At 40.1% G+C, this 20,890-nt stretch overlaps 1 protein-coding gene across 2 annotated transcripts in view; it reads left to right on the top strand.

The window, feature by feature from the left end:
- The window catches only part of ITGA8 (integrin subunit alpha 8), a 187,502-nt gene that overhangs the window by 88,944 nt on the left and 77,668 nt on the right, over positions 1-20,890 (top strand). The window lies entirely within an intron of this gene.

Genomic DNA, 20,890 nt, shown 5'->3' with positions numbered 1-20,890 from the left:
ATTATTGATTTGGTTCAAACTGATGGGAGCATAAATGGAGAGATGAAAGGTAGATTCAGGGAAGCTAATGAAGGGCCTTGAATAGCATGCCAAATAATTGGTACTTTATCAGGAAAATAATGGAAAAAAAGATTATATTTTATATTTCAAAATGACATTTTAAGTACTTCAGTCTTCAGCAATGATCAGAATGAGCTGTAATGAAAAAGAAACTTGAGGGGGAAAAGCCATTAAAATATCCCAGGTGAAAGCAGTGCACTGAACCAGGAGAATCCAGCAATAATGCCAGGGTAGCCTGGAGGTGTGTTACGGTCAAACAGACTCAGGGCCACCCTCAACTTTTTCGCATTCCCACAAGCAGTGTGTGAGAGCTCGTATATTTTCACAACCTCACCAGCATTTGATGTTTTCAGTGATCTGGATTTGGGTCTTCCTAATAGGTGTGTAGTGGTGTCTTGTTGCTTTTTAATTTGCATTTCCCTGGTGAATTGTAATGTGGAACATTTTTTCATGTGTTCACTGTCATCTGTATATCTTCTTTGGTGACATGTCTGTTACGGTCTTTGGCTCATTTTTTAGTGGGCTCATGGTCTTTTAAGTTTTAAGACTTGTGTGTATATTTTGAATAGCATCCTTTAGCAGATGCATCTGTTACAAATTTTTTCTCCCGTTTGTGGCTTATCTTCTCATTCTCTTGACAATGTTTTTCACAGAGCAGAAGTTTTTAATTTTAATGAATTGTATCTTATCAATTCTTCCTTTCATGGATTGTGTCTTTGGTATTGTATCTAAAAAGTCATCACCTTACCCTAGGTCATCCACAGGCTTTCTTCTATGTTATCCTATACAAATTTTATAGTTTTGTGTTTTACATGTAAGTCAGCGTTCTGTTCTGAGTTAATTTTTGTTAAGAGTGTCAGGTCTGTATCTAGTTTTGTTTTGTTTTGTTTTTGCATGTGGATGTTTCGTTTTTCCAGCACCATCTGTTGAAAAGACTATCTTTGCTCCATTTTATTATTTTTGCACCTAGGTCAAATATCAGTTGACCATATTTATATGGGTGTATTTCTGGGTTCTCAATTCTGTTTCATTGATTTGTTTATTCTTTCACCAATACCGTACCATCTTGATTACACTAGCCTTATAGTAAGTCTTCAAATAGGGCAGTGTTAATTCTCTAACTTTGTCCACCTTCAATATTATATTGGTTATTTTGCATCCTTTGCTTCTTCGTATGCATGTTAGAACCAGTTTGTTGATAGCCACAAAATAACTTGCTAAGATCTGGTTTGGGATTGCACTGAATCTATAAAGCAATAACATCTTAACAATACAGTAAAACCTTAGATTGTGAGTAACTGTGGTGCAAGTGTTCTGCAAGATGAGCAAACATTTCTAATACATTTTAACTTGATAAATGAGTGATGTCTTGCAATACAAATAGTACATGACACTGGATGTCACATGATCATAACTGAGCCAATGCTTCTTGAAATTCACTTTGGTATTCAAGTACTTCGGATTACAAGCATGTTTCCAGAACAAATTATACTCGCAAACCAAGGTTTTACTGTATTGGGTTTTCCTATTCATGAGCATGGGATATTGCTCCATTTATTTAGTTCTTTGATATCTTTAATCAGAGTTTTTTAGTTCTCCTTATATAGATTTGTACATATTTCATTAGATGTGTTCCTAAGTATTTCATATGGTGGGGGTGGTGGTGGTGGTAATGTAAATGGTATTGTGTTTCTAATTTTAAATTTTACTTATTCGTATGTAAATGGTATATGGAAATATGACTGACTTTTGTATATTTGCCTTATATCCTGCAACCTTGCTATAATCACTTAATAGTTTCAGGAGTTTACTTGCTGATTCTTCTGGATTTTATACTTAGATGATCATGCCATCTGTGAACAAATATAGTGTTATTCTGCTTTTCCCCATCTATATACCTTTTATTTCATTGTCTTGTCTTATTGCATTAGCTAGGCCTTCTGTTGTGATCCTGAAAAGCAGTGATGAGAGAGGATATCTTGTCTTGTTCCTAATCTTAATGGGAAAACTTCATGTTTCTTACCATTAAGTGTAATGTTAGTTGGAGGGTTTTTGTAGACATTTTTATAAAGTTGAGGAAGTTCTTTATTCCTAGTTTTCTGAGAGCCTGGGTTGTGAATGAGTATAGGCTATTGTCAGATTCTTTTTCTGCATCTACTGGTATGATCATGTGATTTTTCTTCCTTAGCTTTTAGATGTGATGGATTACATTAATTGATTTCCAAATGTTGAACTAGCCTTGCATACCTAAATCGCATTTGGTTGTGGTGTATGATTCTTTTTATACATTGTTGGGTTCAATTTGTAAATATTTAGAATATTTTTGTACCTATGTTCATGGGAGGTATTGGCCTGTAGTTTTCTTTCTTTGTATTGTCTTTGTCTGGTTTTGATGTTAGGGTAATGCTGGCATCATAGAATGAGTTAGGACATATTCCCTCTACCTGCATCTTCTGTAAAAGAATGTAGATAATTTTATAATTTCTTTCTTAAATCTTTGGTAGAATTCACAAATGAACTCATATTGTCAGTTCAATTTATTTAATAGATACAGGCTTATTCCAATTGTATCTTTCTTCTTGTGTTAGTTTTGACAGATTGTTTCTTTCAAGAAGTTTTTCCATTTCACCTACCATTATCAAATCTGTGGGTACAAAATTATATTCCTTTATTATCCCTTTAATATTGGTGGGATCTTTCATAACAGCACTTGTATCATTTATATTATTAGTAATTTATCTCCTATTTTTATCTTATTTACCTTGACTAGAGGCTTAATGATTATATTGCTCTTTTCAAAGAGCTAGCTCACAGGTTTGTTGACTTTCTCTATTAATTTTCTATTTTCAATTACATTGATATCTAACCTAATTACTTCTTCTGCTCACTTTGGATTTAATGTTCCCTTCTTTTTCTAGTTTTCTAAGGTGGAAGCTTAGTTTATTTATTTTAGAAATTTCTTTTCTAATTTATGCGTTTGATGCTATAAATTTTCTTCTCGGCACTCCTCTTACTACATCCCACAAATTCTGGTAAGCTGTATTTTCATTTACATTTAGTTTAAAATGTTGTTTAATTTGTCTTCAGTTTTCTTCTTTGACCCATGTGTTGCTTAGAAGTATGTTATTTAATCTCCTAATATTTTGGGATTTTCCAGCTATTTTTCTGTTATTGATTTCTAGTTTAATTCCACTGTGGTCTGAGACCAAACATTGTATGATTTCATGGCCCAGATTATGGTCTATCTTGGTGACTATTCTGTATGAGCCTGAGAAGAATGTACATTCTGCTCTTCTTAGATAAAGCATTCTATGGATGTCGGTTATATCCAGTTGATTGATAATGCTGAGTTCAATTATGTCCCCACTGATTCTCTGCCTGAGAGAGAATCTGTTCAGTTCTGAGAGAGGTATTAAATGCTTTAACGATAATACTGGATTAATCTACTTCTTCTTTAATTTCTGTTAGTTTTTGCCTCATGAATTTTGACACTCTGTTGTTAGGCATATACATGTTAAAGATCATTATGTCTTCTTGGAGAACTGACTCTCTTATCATTATGCAATGCCTCTCTTTATTTCTGATAACTTTCCTTACTCTGAAGCCTGCTACGTCTGAAATTAATATAGCTACCACTGCTTTCCTTTGATTAATGTTACCATGGATATCTTTCTCCATCTACTTACTTTTATTATATATGCATCTTTATATTTAAAGTGTGTACCATATAGACAACATGTAGTTGGGTTTTATTTTTAATGCCTTCTGACAATCTCTCTATCATTTCTTTTTGGTTCTTAGAGTTTTCATCCTTCAGCTTACCTTGAGCATCTGTTCTTGTATGCTGTCTGTTTTATCCATCAGAGCCCTTAGCATATTAAACATAGTTGTTTTAAATTCACAGTCTAATCATTCCAACACCCGGGCCATAGCTGAATCTGGTTCTAATGCTTGCTCTTTCTCTCTCTTTACTATATTTTTTGACTTTTAGCTGTGTCTTGTAACATTTTGATAACCGGCATGACATACTGAAAAAAAGGAACTGCTATAAACAGGCCTTAGCAATGGGATGGTAGGTGTTGGGGGAGGGGAAGTGTTTTTATAATCTCATGATTAGGTCTCAGTATTTTAGTGAGCCTCTGGACTGTGAACTTTATATATGCTTCTTAGCCCCCCTCTTTATGTTGGGCAGGACATCAAGAGTAGGCTGGGGTCAGTATTTCTCATCGCACAGCAAGTTAGGCTCTGGTTCAGTTTCTCCTGAGGGCAGACCTTGGTAAGAATGGAGCATATATCTGGACACCTGGATGGCCCAGTCAGTTAAGCATCTGACTTTGGCTCAGGTCATGATCTCCTGGTTTGTGAGTTTGAGCCCTGCATCGGGCTCTGTGCTGACAGCCCAGAGCCTGCAGCCTGCTTTGGATTCTACATCTCCCTCTCTCTCTGCCCCTCCCCCACTGACACTCTGTCTCTCTCTTTCAGAAATAAATAAACATTAAAAAAATGTTTTTAAAGAATGGAGCCTGTATCTCCCCTCCCCCTGCGAGAAGCATAAAGGGATTTTTCTCTAATACTTATTGTGAGAACCTGGTAGAGACCCAGAAGATAAAACTCACTAAAGGGTACCTTCCCCCCAGCCCCCAGTGACTGGGTTCCCCTCCCCCCCCCACAGTTGTTAGTCTTCAGAGTCGTCCACACTGACTCCAGCAACTCATCCGCTGCTGTCCAGGGTTCTGCACCCCAGCCCTGGCTCCCATGGAAGCTGCTTTTCCAGCAAGCGGTTCGCTGTAGCGCCCGTCAGTCTCTCCCGTTTTGCGCAGCACTTTGTCCCGTGACCTCACTTTGCTTGTGGACATCCGAAGAGCTGTTGGTTTTTTTCAGTTTGTTCAGCTTTTCACTTGTTGTTAGGATGGAGTGGGGACTTGTGAGCTTTGTCTGTGTCGGACCAGAAAGAGAGGGCCTGGCTTCTTTATGAAACCTGGAGCAGGAGGAACTATGACAGGATATCATTTATCCTTGACCTTACTTTCAAAGATATAGCTAATAAAACTTGATGGCTTGCCACGGTTCCTGTTATGGGCGGGGGTGGGGTGAGAGCAGGATGTGGAGGAGCAGGAGGAAGTTCTCCTGGACTCAGAACCTCTGCAGTATTTCTGACCTCCCACTGCATGTTCTTTCTATAAGTCATTTTAATTTATTAATATGTGATTTAAAAACCATATTTCAGAATAATTCACTTGAAGCATCTCTTCTGTCTCTGTGCACCCTGGACATCTTCCCAGGAGTCCACTTCCCACTTACGAACTCGGTTCAAATGTCACTTCCTTAAGAAGTCTTCCCTGACTGTTGACTTTCTCTAAGAACTTACTGAGATTGGAAGTACACTTTTGTGTGATTATTTGATCAATATCTATTTCACCCACTATACTGGACACTGTATTAGATAAGGGCAAGCATGGGATTTGGTTTTGCTCACTACGGAGTCTCTTGTGCCCAAAGGAGTGGCTGACACTAAAGGCACCTAATAAATATGTGTTGAATAAATGAATGAATGAATGAATCAGTTTTCTTATAGCCACAAGCCTTGGCACATAAACCATCACCCTCTTCTCTTTTTACCTGACCACTCTCTTCCAGCACTACTTAGATCCAGTAAACGATTTTATTCCTGTGCAAAATGAGAATGGAAATGTACACAGAGATGATAAGGCCCTTTAGAATAAACACTGACATCCTCTCCTGGGATCATGGTAAGCTTGATTCAAGTGGTGCCCTCATTGTTGACAAGCAGAACACTTGACCCTAGTTCTGTATTCAGTGGACATTTGAACACCACTGGTTGTTCAAACTGCTACACCAGGAGAATCAGTAGCCAGCATGACAGAAACATCACCAAACTGGAGTCAGGGCCATTACCACCTCTGTAACCTGGAACATAACGTCTCCTAACCTTGGCTTCTCTACCCCTTCAGACTGTGGTGAAGACAGTTTGCAAACTGAAGACCTCTACATAGTCGATTATTGCTATTTCTTAACACTGCTCACCAAACAGAGGTGAGAGGGATTGGGATCTAGCTCTAAGGCAGAGAGATCCAGGCTCTTTGAGCCACACCTATGCCTTTACCTTCGCCTTAAGGTGATGACTTAGGTAACATGCCAAAAGCCTCCTATGAGAAAGGGATGAGAAATGTTCAAAATAACATGAGCAAAATCCTTCTCAGTACTTTCTCTTGGCAAACATTGCTCATGGGATGCTCCTCTTTCTAAAGGGCCATCATTTTATATTTTCTTCCTGACATTCGAGGTGACATTACTAACAGCTGGTTTCCTAAAAGCGATCAACCCTCACAGAAATTCACGAGAGCATGAAGGTACAACAGAAAGCTACAGGTCTGGCCAGCCCTCAAGCTAGACTGTGAAGTAGGTGAAGTTCAGTGGGGGGGTGTTCAGCCCTTCCCTTCCTCCACTTCCTTTTCTTTCTGTCCCCAATCGCTCCTCCATACCAGCTACAGAAACATACACTCTTTCCTTTTTTCAAATGTTTGGTGGGGGAAGGACCTAATATCTTCATTCTTATCAGGATACAAGTGACCTGGGGAAGTAGGTTGCACCCAGAAGTCTGATTTAGAGGGCACAAGCCTGCATTTTTAACAAGACCCCCTCAAAGAGATGGCTGACTGACTATAGGCACCTCACAGGCAAGGAGCATCTTTCCTTGCCCTCTGGTGAATCTGTGGTAGCGACCGGACTTGGCTTAGGGTAGGTGTTCAATAACAAGTCTGAATGAGGGAACCACGGCATAAATGTTCTCCTCTTCCCCCTCCTACTTCCCTTACAACTCTATAAATGTGTATCGTGGTGTATCAGTTTGCTATGGCTGCCATTACAGCGTACCACATGCTACATGGTTCAAACTACAGACATTTAGTTCCCAATAGTTCTGGGGCTAAAAGTCCAAGATCAAGATGTAGGTAGGGTTTGTTTCTTCTGAGGCCTCTCCTTGGCTTGTAGATGGCCATCTTCTCTCTGTGTCCTCATATGGTCTGCCCTCTCAGTGTGCCTGTGCCCAAATTTTCTCATAGGACACCAGACAGATTAGACTAGGGCCCACCCTCATGACCTAATTTCAATTCAATTACTTCTTTAAAAAAAACCCAAAAAGTCACTTTCTGAGGTGTTGGGGGTTAGGACTACAACATATAAACTCTAGGGGAAGGGATGCAATTGAGTCCCTAACACTTAGCAAACTTATAAAGGCTCACGATGTTTTAATCCTAGACTTTTATATGTCAGGCTGGATGTGGGGCCTGTGTCTTGTGGCACACTCTTCTGGAGACTGTGAAATCATTCCCAACAGGCAGCGACTTCTAAATGGGACTGGTCCTAAAGAAACAGATTTTTCCCCAAAGCTTTTAGCAACTGACTGCATAGCACTACATTGTTGGTGTGGCCACGCCAAGGATAAAGTGAAATGCCTTTGATTCGGTGGCAACAGTAAAACATCAAGCAATAGCGGAAGGAAAAGGGTGATCCTTGCAGCCACAGGATGCCAATAATGTTTGGAAAACTGTTTTCATAAGGAAGACTCATCATTTGATATTTCACTCTTATTTTTTGTGGGATTTTTTTTTTTAAAAAAAAAAGGAAAATAAACACTCAGTAAATTAGAATGTTGCAACCTAATACTGCATTCCAGCTCATAAATGTTTTTCTCCAGAGTTCATTTGGAAACATTTCAGACAGATTGTTAGGATTATTACTTTCTGGGATAAAACCATGCATTTTTTTTTTCCAGGCATTTCTTCCTCAACTCCTAACCTCTCTCCCAGTAATATTTTGCATGTTGCAATAAAAGAGCAAGGAATAAAGGCAGCCTCTATTTTTAGATTAACACATTTGCCAAACTCAAGGAGACTTATCTTAATGCCTGCTTCCCACAGACATGAGCTGTTTCTTTAGGGCTAAACACTTAAGCCAATTTCATAACCTACTTATAAGTCAACATTGCCATATTTACTCACTACCTTTGGCCCCTTCATTTTATACATCATCTGTAATCCCAGTTCTCTGAATAGTGTCCCTGTAGGAAAGTGAGGAGAGCCTGGGAAGATCCAGGTATACAGCTCTAATGGACAACCTCCACTCTGTCCTGGAAACATTGCGTGCTGTGGGGAGGGCTTAGCAGAGATGGTGTCTGGACACTGAGGAGAAGGGCCTGAAGGGGAGGCTGTGAGCTGTGAGCATCACTAATGCTAGGACAGGAGCCAGAAGTCTTTGGATGGTGAGCTCGGCCAGCTGAGTCATGGAGGTAAGCAAGTTGCATGCCCAAGTGTGGGTAAGCCAGGAAGAAAGTTAGAAACTGGCCATCCCAGAGTGAGGGCAAGAGGAGATATAGGCTCTGCGGGAGCAAGACTGAAGGACAGGCAAGGGGAAAATCCTGGACAGTAAATCAGAGCAGGGAAGGCACAGTCATGTTCTGTGCTACAGAGTTCTACAGTTCTACAGAGCTCGTGGCTTTCTCGAACCACAAGAACCTTGAAGATTTTGCCAGACATTTGGCAGAGAATAGGGACTTGTCCAGAGCCATTAGAAAACCAGTGGCAAGATGAAGTGGAGTTTAGAATCCCTAATTTTTTACCTTCCACTCAGTAATTTTTCCACTTGAAATGAAATACTGCTTTATAAGAAAGCTTCAGTGATGGGAGAAAGATTCAACAAGAGAATTTACAAATCAAAACCAAAATCCTGTAAACATGTTTATAGTGACTTTCCCCAAACAGGAAACAACTCAAGGGTCCCCTAGCCAGGATGGTCAAACTCAGGGCCATCCACACAGGGGAATACTGCTCCGCAATAAAAAGGAATGGACTTCTGACACGTGCAACATGGTAGATGAGTCTTGGATGCACTAATAAGCTGAGTGAAAGCAGCCAGACTCAGAAGGTTATACACCATATGCTTTCATTTTTCTGACATTCTGGAAAACAGATTAGTGGATGCTGGGGCTGTGGGTGAGACGGGATTGATGAAAAGTAGCATGGGTGACATTTTTAGGGTGTTGGAACCATTCTATGTCTTTTTAAAAATAGTTTATTGTCAAGTTGGTTTCCATATAACACCCAGTGCTCATCCCCACAAGTGCCCTCCTCCATACCCATCTCCCCCTCCCTCCCACATCCATCAGTCCTCAGTTTGTTCTCACCATTCAAGAGTCTCTCATGGTTTGTCTCCCTCCCTCCCCCCAACTATTTTCCCCCCTTCTTCTCCCCCACAGTCCTCCATTAAGTTCCTCCTAATCCTCCTATACATGCAAACATATGATATTTGTCCTTCTCTGCTTGACTTATTTCGCTCACCATAACACCCCTAAGTTCCATCCATGTTGCTACACATGGCCAGATTTCATTGTTTCTCATTGCCATGTAGTATTCCATGGTATAGATAAACCACATCTTCTTGATCCATTTATCCATTGATGGACACTTAGGCTCTTTCCATGTTTTGGCTATTGTTGAGAGTGCTGCTATAAACATTGGGGTACATGTGTCCCTATGCATCAACACTCCTGTATCCCTTGGGTAAATTCCGAGCAGCGCCATTGCTGGGTCCTAGGGGAGTTCTATTGTTAATTTTTTGAGGAACCTCCACACTGTTTTCCAGAAGGGCTGCACCTGTTTACATTCCCACCAACAGTGTAGGAGGGTGTCCGTGTCTCCACATCCTCACCAGCATCTAGAGTCCTCTGATTTGCTCATTTTAGCCACTCTGACCGGCGTGAGGTGGTATCTCAGTGTGGTTTTGATTTGTATTTCCCTGATGAGGAGGGATGCTGAGCATCGTTTCATGTGTCTGTTGGCCATCTGGACGTCCTCTTTGGAGACATGTCTGTTCATATCTTCTGCCCATTTCTTCACTGGATTATTTGCTTTTTGGGTGTGGAGCTTGGTGAGTTCCTGCTAGATTTTGGATACTAGCCCTTTATCTGATATGTCATTTGCAGCTATCTTTTCCCATTCTGTCAGTTGCCTGTTAGTTTATGGATTGCTTCCTTTGCCGTGCAGAAGCTTTTAATCTTGATAAGGTCCCAATAGTTCATTTTTGCTCAATTCCCTTGCTTTTGGGGATGTGTCAAGTAAGAAATTGATGCAGTTGAGGCCAAGGGGGTTGTTTCCTGCTTTCTCCTCTAGGGTTTTGATGGTTTCCTGTCTCACGTTCAGGTCCTTTAACCATTTTGAGTTTATTTTTGTGTATGGTGTGAGAAAGTGATCTAGTTTCATTGTTCTATATGCTGCTGTCCAGTTCTCCCAGTACCACCTATTAAAAGAGGCTGTCTTTTTTCCACTGTATACTCTTTCCTGCTTTGTCAAAGATTAGTTGGCTGTACATTTGTGGGTCCAATTCTGAGTTCTCTATTCTATTCCATTAGTCTGTGTGCCTGTTTTGTGCCAATACCATACTGTCTTGATGATGACAGCTTTGGAGTAGAGGCTAAAGTCTGGGATGGTGATGCCTCCCATTTTGGTTTTCTTCTTCAGTATTACTTTGGCTATTCGGGGTCTTTTGTGGTTCCATACAAATTTTAGGATAGTTTGTTCTAGTTTTGAGAAGTATGCTGGTGCAATTTTGATTGGGATTGCATTGAATGTGTACATTGCTTTGGGTAGTAGTGACATTTTAACTATTTTTATTCTTCCAATCCATGAGCATGGAATGTTTTTCCATTCTTTGTGTCTTCTTCAATTTCCTTCATTAAGTTTTCTACAGTTTTCATCATACATCTTTGGTTAGGTTTATTCCTAGGTATTTTATGTTTTTTTGTGCAATTATGAATGTGATCAGTTTCTTGATTTCTCTTTCTGTTGTTTCATTGTTGGTGTATAAAAATGCAACCGATTTCTGTATGTTGATTTTGTACCCTGCAACTTGGCTGAATTTTTGAATCAGTTCTAGTAAGCTTCTGGTGGAGTCTGTCGGGTTTTCTATGTAGAGTATCATGTCGTCTGCGAAAAGTGAGAGTTTGACTTCTTCTTTGCCAATTTTGATGCCTTTTATTTCCTTTTGTTGTCTGATGGCTGATGCTAGGACTTCCAGCACTATGCTAATAAACAAAAGTGGTGAGAGTGGACCTTCCTGTCATGTTCCTGATCTCAGGGGGAAAGCTCTCAGTTTTTCCCCGTTGAGGATGATGTTAGCTGATGGCTTCTCATAGATGGCTTTTATGATGTTTAAGTAAGTTCCTTCTATCCTGACTTTCTCAAGGGTCTTTATTAAAAAGGGATGCTGTATTTTGTCAGATGCTTTTTCTGCATCTATCGACAGGATCATATAGTTTTTATCTTTTCTTTTATTGATGTGATGAATCACATTGATTGCTTTGCGAATATTGAACCAGCCCTGTAACCCAGGAATGAATCCCACTTCATCTTGGTGGATGATTCTTTTTATGTGCTGTTGAATTCGATTTGCAAGTATCTTGTTGAGGATTTTTGCATCTGTATTCATCAAGGATATTGGCCTGTAGTTCTCTTTTTTTGCTGGGTCTCTGTCTGGCTTGGGAATCAAAGTGATGCTGGCTTCATAAAATGAGTCTGGGAGTTTTCCTTCGTTTCTATTTCTTGGAATAGTTTGAGAAGAACGGATACTAATTCTGTTTTAAATGTCTGGTAGAATTCCCCAGGGAAGCCATCTGGCCCAGGGCTCTTATTTCTTGGGAGATTTTTGATAACTGATTCTATTTCCTCACTGGTTATGGGTCTGTTCAGGTTTTCTATCTCTTCCTGTGTGAATTTTGGTAGTGTGTGTTTAGGAATTTGTCATTTCTTCTAAGTTGTCCAATTTGTTGGTATATAATTTTTCAAAGTATTCCCTGATAATTGCTTGTATTTCTGAGAGGTTGGTTGTAATCAGTCCATTTTCATTCATGATTTTGTCTATTTGAGTGCTCTCTCTTTTCTTTTTGAGAAGCCTGGCTAGAGGTTTGTCAATTTTGTGTATTTTTTCAAAAAACCAACTCTTGGTTTCATTGATCTGTTCAACTGCTTCTTTGGTTTCTATATTGTTTATTTCTGCCCTGATTTTTATTATTTCTCTTCTTCTACTAGGTTTGGGGTGCTCTTGTGCTCTCCCTCTAGTTGCTTTAGGTGCGCTGTTAGATTTTGCACTTGTGCTTTTTCTAATTTCTTGAAATAGGCCTGGAGTGCAATGTACTTTCCTCTTAGGACTGCCTTCACTGCATCTCATAGAGTTTGGATTGTTGTATTTTCATTTTCATTTGTTTCTATATATTTTAAAATATCTTCTCTAATTGCCTGATTAGCCCATTCATTCTTTAGTAGAGTGTTCTTTAACCTCCATGTTTTTGGAAGTTTTCCAGACTTGTTCCTGTGACTGATTTTGAGTTTCATAGCATTGTGATCTGAAAGTGTGCATGGTATGATCTCAATTCTTTTATATTTATTGAGGGCTGCTTTATGTCCCAGTATGTGATCTATCTTGGAGAATGTGCCATGCGGACTTGAGAAGAAAGTGAATTACATAGCTTCAGGATGTAGAGTTCTTTTTTTTACAAATAGTTTATTGTCAAATTAGTTTCCACATAACACCCAGTGCTCATCCCCACAAGTGCCCTCCTCCATGCCCACCCCCCCTCCCCCCCACATCCATCAGTCCTCAGTTTTTGTCAGCATTCAAGAGTCTCTCATGGTTTGCCTCTCTCCCTTTCCCCCACCATTTCCGCCCTTCTTCTCCCCCTTGTTCCTCAGTTAAGTTCCTCCTAATCCTCCTATATGTGCAAACATATGATATTTGTCCTTCTCTGCCTGACTTATTTCGCTCAGCATAACACCCTCAAGGTCCATCCATGTTGCTACACATGGCCAGATTTCATTGTTTCTCATTGCCATGTAGTATTCCATGGTATAGATAAACCACACCTTCTTGATCCATTCGTCCGTTGATGGACACTTAGGCTCTTTCCATGTTTTAGCTATTGTGGAGAGTGCTGCTATGAACACTGGGGTACATGTGCTCCTATGCATCAGCATTTCTGTATCCCTTGGGTAAATTGCTAGCAGTGCTATTGCTGGGTCATATGGGAGTTCTAATGTTAGTTTCCTGAGGAACCTCCACAGGGATGTAGAGTTCTAAATATATCTGTCAAATCCATCTGGTCCAATGTGTCGTTTAAGTCCACTGTGTCTTTACTGATTTTCTGTCTAGTTGATCTTTCCATTGCTGTAAGTGGAGTATTAAAGTCCTCTGCTATTAGAATGTTCTTATCGATAAGAGTGTTTCTGTTTGTGATTGTTTTATGTATTTAGGTGCTCCCATATTTGGTGCGTAGACATTTATAATTGTTAGCTCTTCCTGATGGATAGACCCTGTAATTATTGTATAATGCCCTTCTTCATCCCTTGTTACTCTCTTTACTTTAAAGCCCAGTTTGTCTGATATAAGTATAGCTACTCCAGCTTTCTTTTGACTTCCAGTAGCATGATAGAAATTTCTCCATCCCCTTACTTTAATATGAAGGTGTCCTCCAGTCTAAAATGAGTTTCTTGTAGACAGCAAATAGATGGATATTGTTTTTTTTTTTATCCATTCTGCTACCCTATGTCTTTTGATTGGAGCATTTAGTCTGTTTACATTCAGTGTTATTATTGAAAAATATGGGTTTAGAGTCATCGTGTCCTTTGTGTGATTTATGCTTGTGGTGGTGTCTCTGGTATCTTGCATTCCTTTCAACATTTCCCTCAGAGAGTCCCCCCCAGGATTTCTTTTAGGGCTGGCTTAGTGGTGACGAATTCTTTCAATTTTTGTTTACTTGGAAGACTTTTATCTCTCCTTCTATTCTGAATGACAGGCTTGCTGGATAGAGGATTCCTGGCTGCATATTTTTTCTGTTCATCACATCAAGATCTCCTGCCATTCCTTTCTGGCCTGCCAAGTTTCAGTAGATAGGTCTGTCACCACTCTGATAGGTTTCTCTTTGTATGTTAGGGTCCTTTTATCCCTAGATGCTTTCAGAATTCTCTCTTTGTCCTTATATTTTGCCAGTTTCACTATGATATGCCGTGCCGAAGATCGATTCAAATTACGTCTGAGGGGCGTTCTCTGTGCCTCTTGGATTTAAACGTCTATTTCCTTCCCCAGGTTGGGGAAGTTCTCTGCTATAATTTGTTCAAGGACTCCTTTAGCGCCTTTCCCTCTCTCTTCCTCTTCTGTGATTCCTATGAAGCGGATATTATTCCGTTTAATTGTATCACGGAGCTCTGGAACTCTCCTTTCGTGTTCCTGTATCAGTTTATCTCTTTTTCTCAGCTTCCTCTTTTTCTGTAATTGTGTCTTCTAAATTACTTATTCTCCTTTCTGCCTCTTCAATCCGTGCATTGGACGCCTCCATTTTATTTTGCATCTCATTTAAGCAATTTTTAAATTCATCACAACTATTTTGAAGCTCCATAGTCTTTATAGCAATAGTTTCTCTGATGTCGTCCATGCCTTTTTCAAGCCCAGTGATTAATTTTATGACTATTGTTCTAAATTCTTGCTCAGTTATTTTGCTTGTATCTGTTTTGAGCAGTTCTTTAGCTGCCAATTCTTCCTGGAATTTCTTTGGAGGAGAGCTCTTTCATTTTGTCATTTTGGTTAGCTTTCTATCTCTTGTTAGTTTTAACAGCTTGTTATGCACTCTGCACCTGTGAGTGCTGCTGTACCAAAGAAGGCTCATTGAATGTCCAGGGCCTGTCTGTTCAGAAAGTGTTCTTTGAATGATATCTCTTGGTCTCTCTTTTTGAGACCTTGGTTATTTTATTTTCCTACTCGTAGTGGTATTTGGGACTCTCCACCATGTGTACTTTGGCTTGTTTCTTGAGGTAGCCCTGGGCAAGGTCCACCTGTCATGACCCTTATAACCATCCAAGACTGCTTCTCTTGCTTCAATAGGGAGATCACATCTGGCTTAGATCCGGGAAGTCCGATGGAGACCAGGATGCTGTAGCTCTCCAGTACCACGTCTCTGTATAAGTCCTTTTGTGCAGCACCCAGGTAGTCCCACTCTTCCTGGGTGAAGTCGATCACCACATCCTTGAATACTACCAACCCCTTGGGGCCCCCGGCCCCTTTCAGTATTGCCCCTTGGGGCATGTCCACTCCCACTCCCAGACGCGTGCACTGTCACCTTCAGCCGCCCTCCATCACCCACTCTCACTCAGAACCATTCTATGTCTTGATAGTGGTGGTGGTTATATGACTGGATGCATTTATCAAAGCTCTTGGAACAGGATACTACAAAGGAGGCAATTACTATAAGAAAAATATACCTTAATTTAAACAAAAAATTTAAAGAGAGAAAAAATGGCCTGTAGATGTGCTTCTGGGAGGCAGTATGGTAAAACAGGAATGCATCAGCTCTGCAGCCTGACTGCCTGGGTTTAAAATGTGACCTTGTCACTTACTGTATTTAGCTTCCCTGTATCTCATTTTCCTCATTTTGGAATGGGAATAATTAAAGTATGCACCTCATGGAATTATTGCAGCAAAGGAATTTGTATAACTAAAGTGTTTATAGGGGCATCTGAGTGGCTCAGTCAGTTAAGTGCACGACTTCGGCTCAGGTCGTGATCTCACGGTTCGTGAGTTTGAGCCCCGTGTTGGGCTCTGTGCTGACACCTCAGAGCCTGGCGCCTGCTTCAGATTCTGTATATCCCTCCCTCTCTCTTCCCCTCCCCTGGTCACAGTCTGTCTCTCTCTCTCAGAAATGAATAAACATTAAAATTTTTTTTTAATAATTAAAGTGTTTATAAGGTTAACTTATATCTGACACATCTCTGCACAACTGTCTAGTATATCCTCAGGATAAATTCCTGGAAGTGCGAATGCTGGGTCAAAAGTGTGCGTCGTCAGAGCTGTCTCCAAACTACCTTCCATGAAAATCATTCCCATTTACCCTCCCTCACACAGACAACATGAGGTCAGTCCTTTGCTCTCCGCCCAACGCTGCCTGCTACTAATCTTTCATCTCTTCTGATCGAAGGTCAAAAGTGATATCTCACTGCCCTTTCCTCTGGATGCCTTTGCCAATGAATGAGGCTGAACATCTTTTTATATATTTGTCAGTTGTAGCTACTTATCTTTATGTGGTTTACCTCTTTACAGTCTTTTTACTAGAGTGTTTACAGTTTTTTTTTAATGTTTATTCATTTTTGAGAGACAGAGAGAGAGAGTGTGAGCAGGGGTGAGACAGAGAGAGAGGGAGACACAGAATCCAAAGCAGGCTCCAGGCTCTAAACTGTCAGCACAGAGCCGATGTGGGGCATGAACTCATGAACCGTGAGAGCATGACCTGAGCCAAAGTCGGATGCCTAACCGACTGAGCCACCCAGGCACCCCTATTTACAGTTTTATTATTAATTTCTATGGGTTTAGTATGAATTGGGGTTAATAATTATTTATTTTTCACTACATGCCAGACATTCTTACAAGCATTGAAAAATACTCACATTTGATCGGGCATATACATTGTAAACACCTTCCCCTGTTTCTTTCATTTCTCTTTTTACCCTGCTTTGACTTTTTTTTTTTTTTGCAAAAGAATTTACACTTTAAAATTCCTTTTTGATTCCCACATTGTTTTGGTCACGTTTGAGGAGGCCTTCTGTCTTGAGTAATCTTTATATGCAACTATTAGTTGTACGTTTCCATAGGTCCAAATTGTTTGGAAGGTCTTTTTCAGTTTTTAAGTTTATTTATCGGGGGTGGGGGGTGGAGAGAGAGAGAGAGAGAGAGAAGAGCACGGGCACACAGAGGGAAGGAAAGAAAATCCCAAGCAGGCTCTGCACTGTCAGCACAGAGCTGGACATGGGGCTCGAACACACAAACTGTGAAATCCTGACCTGAGCTGATACCAAGAGTCCGACACTTAACCGACTGAGCCACCCAGGCTCCCCACCCCCACTTTTTTTTCTTTTTTTTTTTTTAAGTTTATTTATTTTGGGAGAGAGGCAGAGAGAGAAAGTGTGTTTGAAGTTCTTTATGGTAACGCTCATTGTCCAGAATTATTCTAAAATAGTAAATGCTTCTTAATTCCAAAATATAAAAGGAGGAGTTTGACACATTTTCATAAGCATCAGCACATTTCTGAACAAGATGAGAGCATAGGAAGGAAAAGGAAGAAGGTGGACAGTAAAAGGCTCACATCTTATGAAATGGCGGGATTCTGGGTGATCCTTTAACACAGCAAGGTCACTGCTCTTCCCGCTATCTCATCTCCTACCAGCTCCCCTCCGTCATCCCCAGGGAGTGTCCGCTCCCTCCTGCCCCCCCTACATCCACACTCAAAACAAAGCTGGTGTTTTCACACAGAATGTCTTCCACCTCTAAAATTTCCTTCTTAGGTTAATAAAATCAGACTCTATAATCCAAGTACCACTTTAAAAGTTTGGCTCTTTTCTTCTTCCTCATTTAATAATCATAATTTTGGAGAAATAAAATACAAACCGGAGGTGTAATATATCTCCTACGACCTCACATTTTTAGGGTTATTTTTTCTTGCCAACTGATCCTGCATTCATGCTAATGTCCCCCTTCTTGTATCCTTAAAAGTACTCCGCTGTTTCATCAAAAGCCAAAAGGAAAATAAACTATGTTTCTCAGGCAATGTGAGGTGATAACAAAGGACTCCAGCATTTTTGGAAACAGTTTTGGACTAAGGGGAAAGAAATGGCTGCGTTTCTCTATAAAGAAAGGCAAAAGTTTTAATTTGTTTTCAGAATCTGCCTCTATGAAGTTTCTAGAAGAAAGGAGAATATACAGTAGATAATAGTATAAGACCTGTTAGCATGAGGAAGAAAGTTTTGCAGAGTTATGAATCCAAATATCAGTACCCAAGTTACTTTCTCTTCCAGCTGTCCTTTAAATTCCTAAGCATGGTAGAATTACACAAGATTAAAAAACTGTGTGTGCACACATATATATGCATATATATACACATGTATATCTGTATGGACATATATGTGTGTAGTGTATATACATACATATGTGTGTACATATATACACAAATGTCAATATATGTGCATATAAGAATTATATGTGTGTATATATGTACACATGCATATGTGTATATGTATATATATGGAATACACACACACACACACACATACGGAAACAACATAGTACTTTTTAAAACAAATCCCATATTTTGAAAGGACAAATTGGTTAGGAACACAAATTGGAAGATCAGTTCTCCACCCTGCAGAGGCCCCAGAATTTTAAGGTCCAGAGCATAAATGTTTCTAGTCTTTTCCAGCAGGCACAATACCAAGATGGTGTCTCCAAAGGCAAACATACTTTCCTGGTAGATAACTGCTTTCTTGGTCTCTGAATAATTGTGGCCACATTCTCATGAAGAAAATTGTGGCCTACTTTGCCAGTTACTTTATTTTCCCAGAGTAGTAAAATTCCTACCCCGAGGCACAGGAATCAAAGTTCCTAAAGGAAAAGGCCTCTTGTTCATTACTGTTGGGATGGTGTCTCCCAGCTTCTTGTCTACAATGATGATCTAGTCATGATGCAGCTTCTGTACCGCTTTCTGGAATTTTCTAGAATCTGGCTGGGGCTTCTGCATGTGTGTGTGCACGTGTGTGTGCAGGCGCATCGGTGCAAAACTCTAGCCAAAGTTACCCATGGTTTCCATTAGCCTGTCCCACTTCATCTCTCTCATCTTTAGTACATGATCTCATTATTTATTCTCCTATTTCAAGCACTTTTAAGGCCCTCGTTCCAAATCTGGCCCTGTGCCTGATGCTGTGCTGCCATACATTATTTCTAGACTTCAACCTGTACCATTCCATGAAGTGCTTGTCATCTGCAAGCCTGAAGAAAGATTCTTGCCTTGGAAGAGCTTATAGTTATTTTCTTTGCCTTTTCCGGACAGTCCATTCTTAAAACTCATCTTTTATAAAATATCTAATCTTGGCACATTAATATTTAACCTTATTTGGAGCCAAAAACAAAGCACATAATTCCTCTTGAGTCAGTTTTCATAACAGAACACACGTCTGGTGTCATTTCGACAGATATGGATCACCCTGAGTTATGCTTGTCTAAATCCTGGAGTCGGTGTTACACAGGAAGAACAGAGTTTGCATTTTTTCAAATCAGTAACTCTTTTTCCTCCGATGTATCAGAAATGCACTGATGTGGTAGAAAAAAGGATGTAACAAAAAATATATGTGAAAATAGTTGAAAAAGTTGCAATTCTGATAAAATTAAAAAAAATTAAATCAGTAGACTGAGAAACTTTGGTTTCTAGCTTTCAAAGACTTGAATCCTTGGAAAAGACTGTTTTACTCCAAGAGCCACAGTTGGTCAAATTGTCCTTTTTCCTTTTGCTTAAATTTTTTTAATGTTTATTTATTTTTGAGAGAGCGAGGGAGGGGCAGAGAGAGGGAAAAACAGAACTCGAAGCAGACTCCAAGCTTTGAACTGTCAGCACAGAGGCTGACGCGGGGCTCGAATTCATGAACTTCAAGATCATGACCTGAGCCAAAGTCGGACACCTAACCGACTGAGCCACCCAGATGCCCCCAAACTGTCTTTTTTCTTAATGTGTCTTTTAATCTCGCAAATCCTTTAAGATGACCTTCATTCTGACCTTTCTGAACATTAGCATACACACTTTTTTAGATACAGAGCTTTGGACTTCGGTCTCAAGCCTGTTATTAGAATCTGATTCTGTGGCTATAAAACATGAGACATTTGGACTGTGGTTTTAACCTGGAAGATGGTGAGTCCATTTTTTTAAACAAACACTTTTAACAAAAATGTTGTCTTGGTTGGGTTCTTCTAGCACTGACCTGAAGACAAGGATTAGAAAGCAAGCAGTTTGTGTGAGAAACGGTCCCAAAAAACGTTAAGGCAGGAGGGAAGAGGGCCGTAGGCAGGAAGAACACCATGAAGATGCTTATGAAGCAGGTTGATACAGTGGACAGTTGGGGACATGTGGGAGACGGGGAAGAAGATGCCTCAGAGATATCCCACTGGGGGCTGAGGACTAGGGATCGCTAGTTACCATCGACGTCCATCCATCATTGGGCTCAGGCCAGGGCACTTCCGGTCCTCCAAGGGGACCTCCCTGTTTGCAGCCCAATGTTGCTCCTATGTCTAGGAAAGGTGAGTGCCTACAAATCATTTTCCTGCAAAGTCCATTAAACCCATTTAATTCCATGATCGGTTTTCCATATGGACTGGCCAGATAAGTTCCCCTCTTTTTTTTCTTTTTTTGTTTTCATTTCTGTTCTGCTAGGATTAACTGCTTATGGGCTCAACTGTTGTTAAGTTTCCTTCCATGGCTATTATTTTGACCAGGTCCAGTTTTCTCACGTCTGCATCCAAATTGTGCTCCACAGATACAGCCCCTGTCATTTTTACTTTTGTTTGGTTGCCTCTGGCAAGGATAACATTATACATGAGATAGGAGAGCAAACCATTTTACCTGTGTATTAGCCGGTCACTGGGATCAGTGTGAACATCACCCCTCAAACCGCCTAAGATTGTTCTATTATCCAGCATGGCTGTAGACCAACCCCAGGGAATTCACAGTTTTGCCTTCTTAACCCTCAGTTTACTCACCTGCAAAACTGTGCTAATAACAATAGAGACTTCTTAACTTATCCCAAGGATAATTAAGGTCAACCCTTCAGAAGAATTCCTGGCCTAGAGTAAGTGTTCAACACATGCTGTTTCTTATTATCCATGTTGTTGGTATTAAATATCATGATAGTGACACATCAGTTATTTCATAAACTACTAATCGCTTTGCCAAGAAGATACT

This window comes from Hyaena hyaena, unplaced genomic scaffold (genome assembly GCF_003009895.1).
Source record: "Hyaena hyaena isolate Hyena2069 unplaced genomic scaffold, ASM300989v1 scaffold_165, whole genome shotgun sequence".
NCBI classification, from domain to species: domain Eukaryota; kingdom Metazoa; phylum Chordata; class Mammalia; order Carnivora; family Hyaenidae; genus Hyaena; species Hyaena hyaena.
The sequence above is the reverse complement of the archived record's forward strand: the minus strand, read 5'-3'. Positions and strand labels throughout refer to the sequence as shown.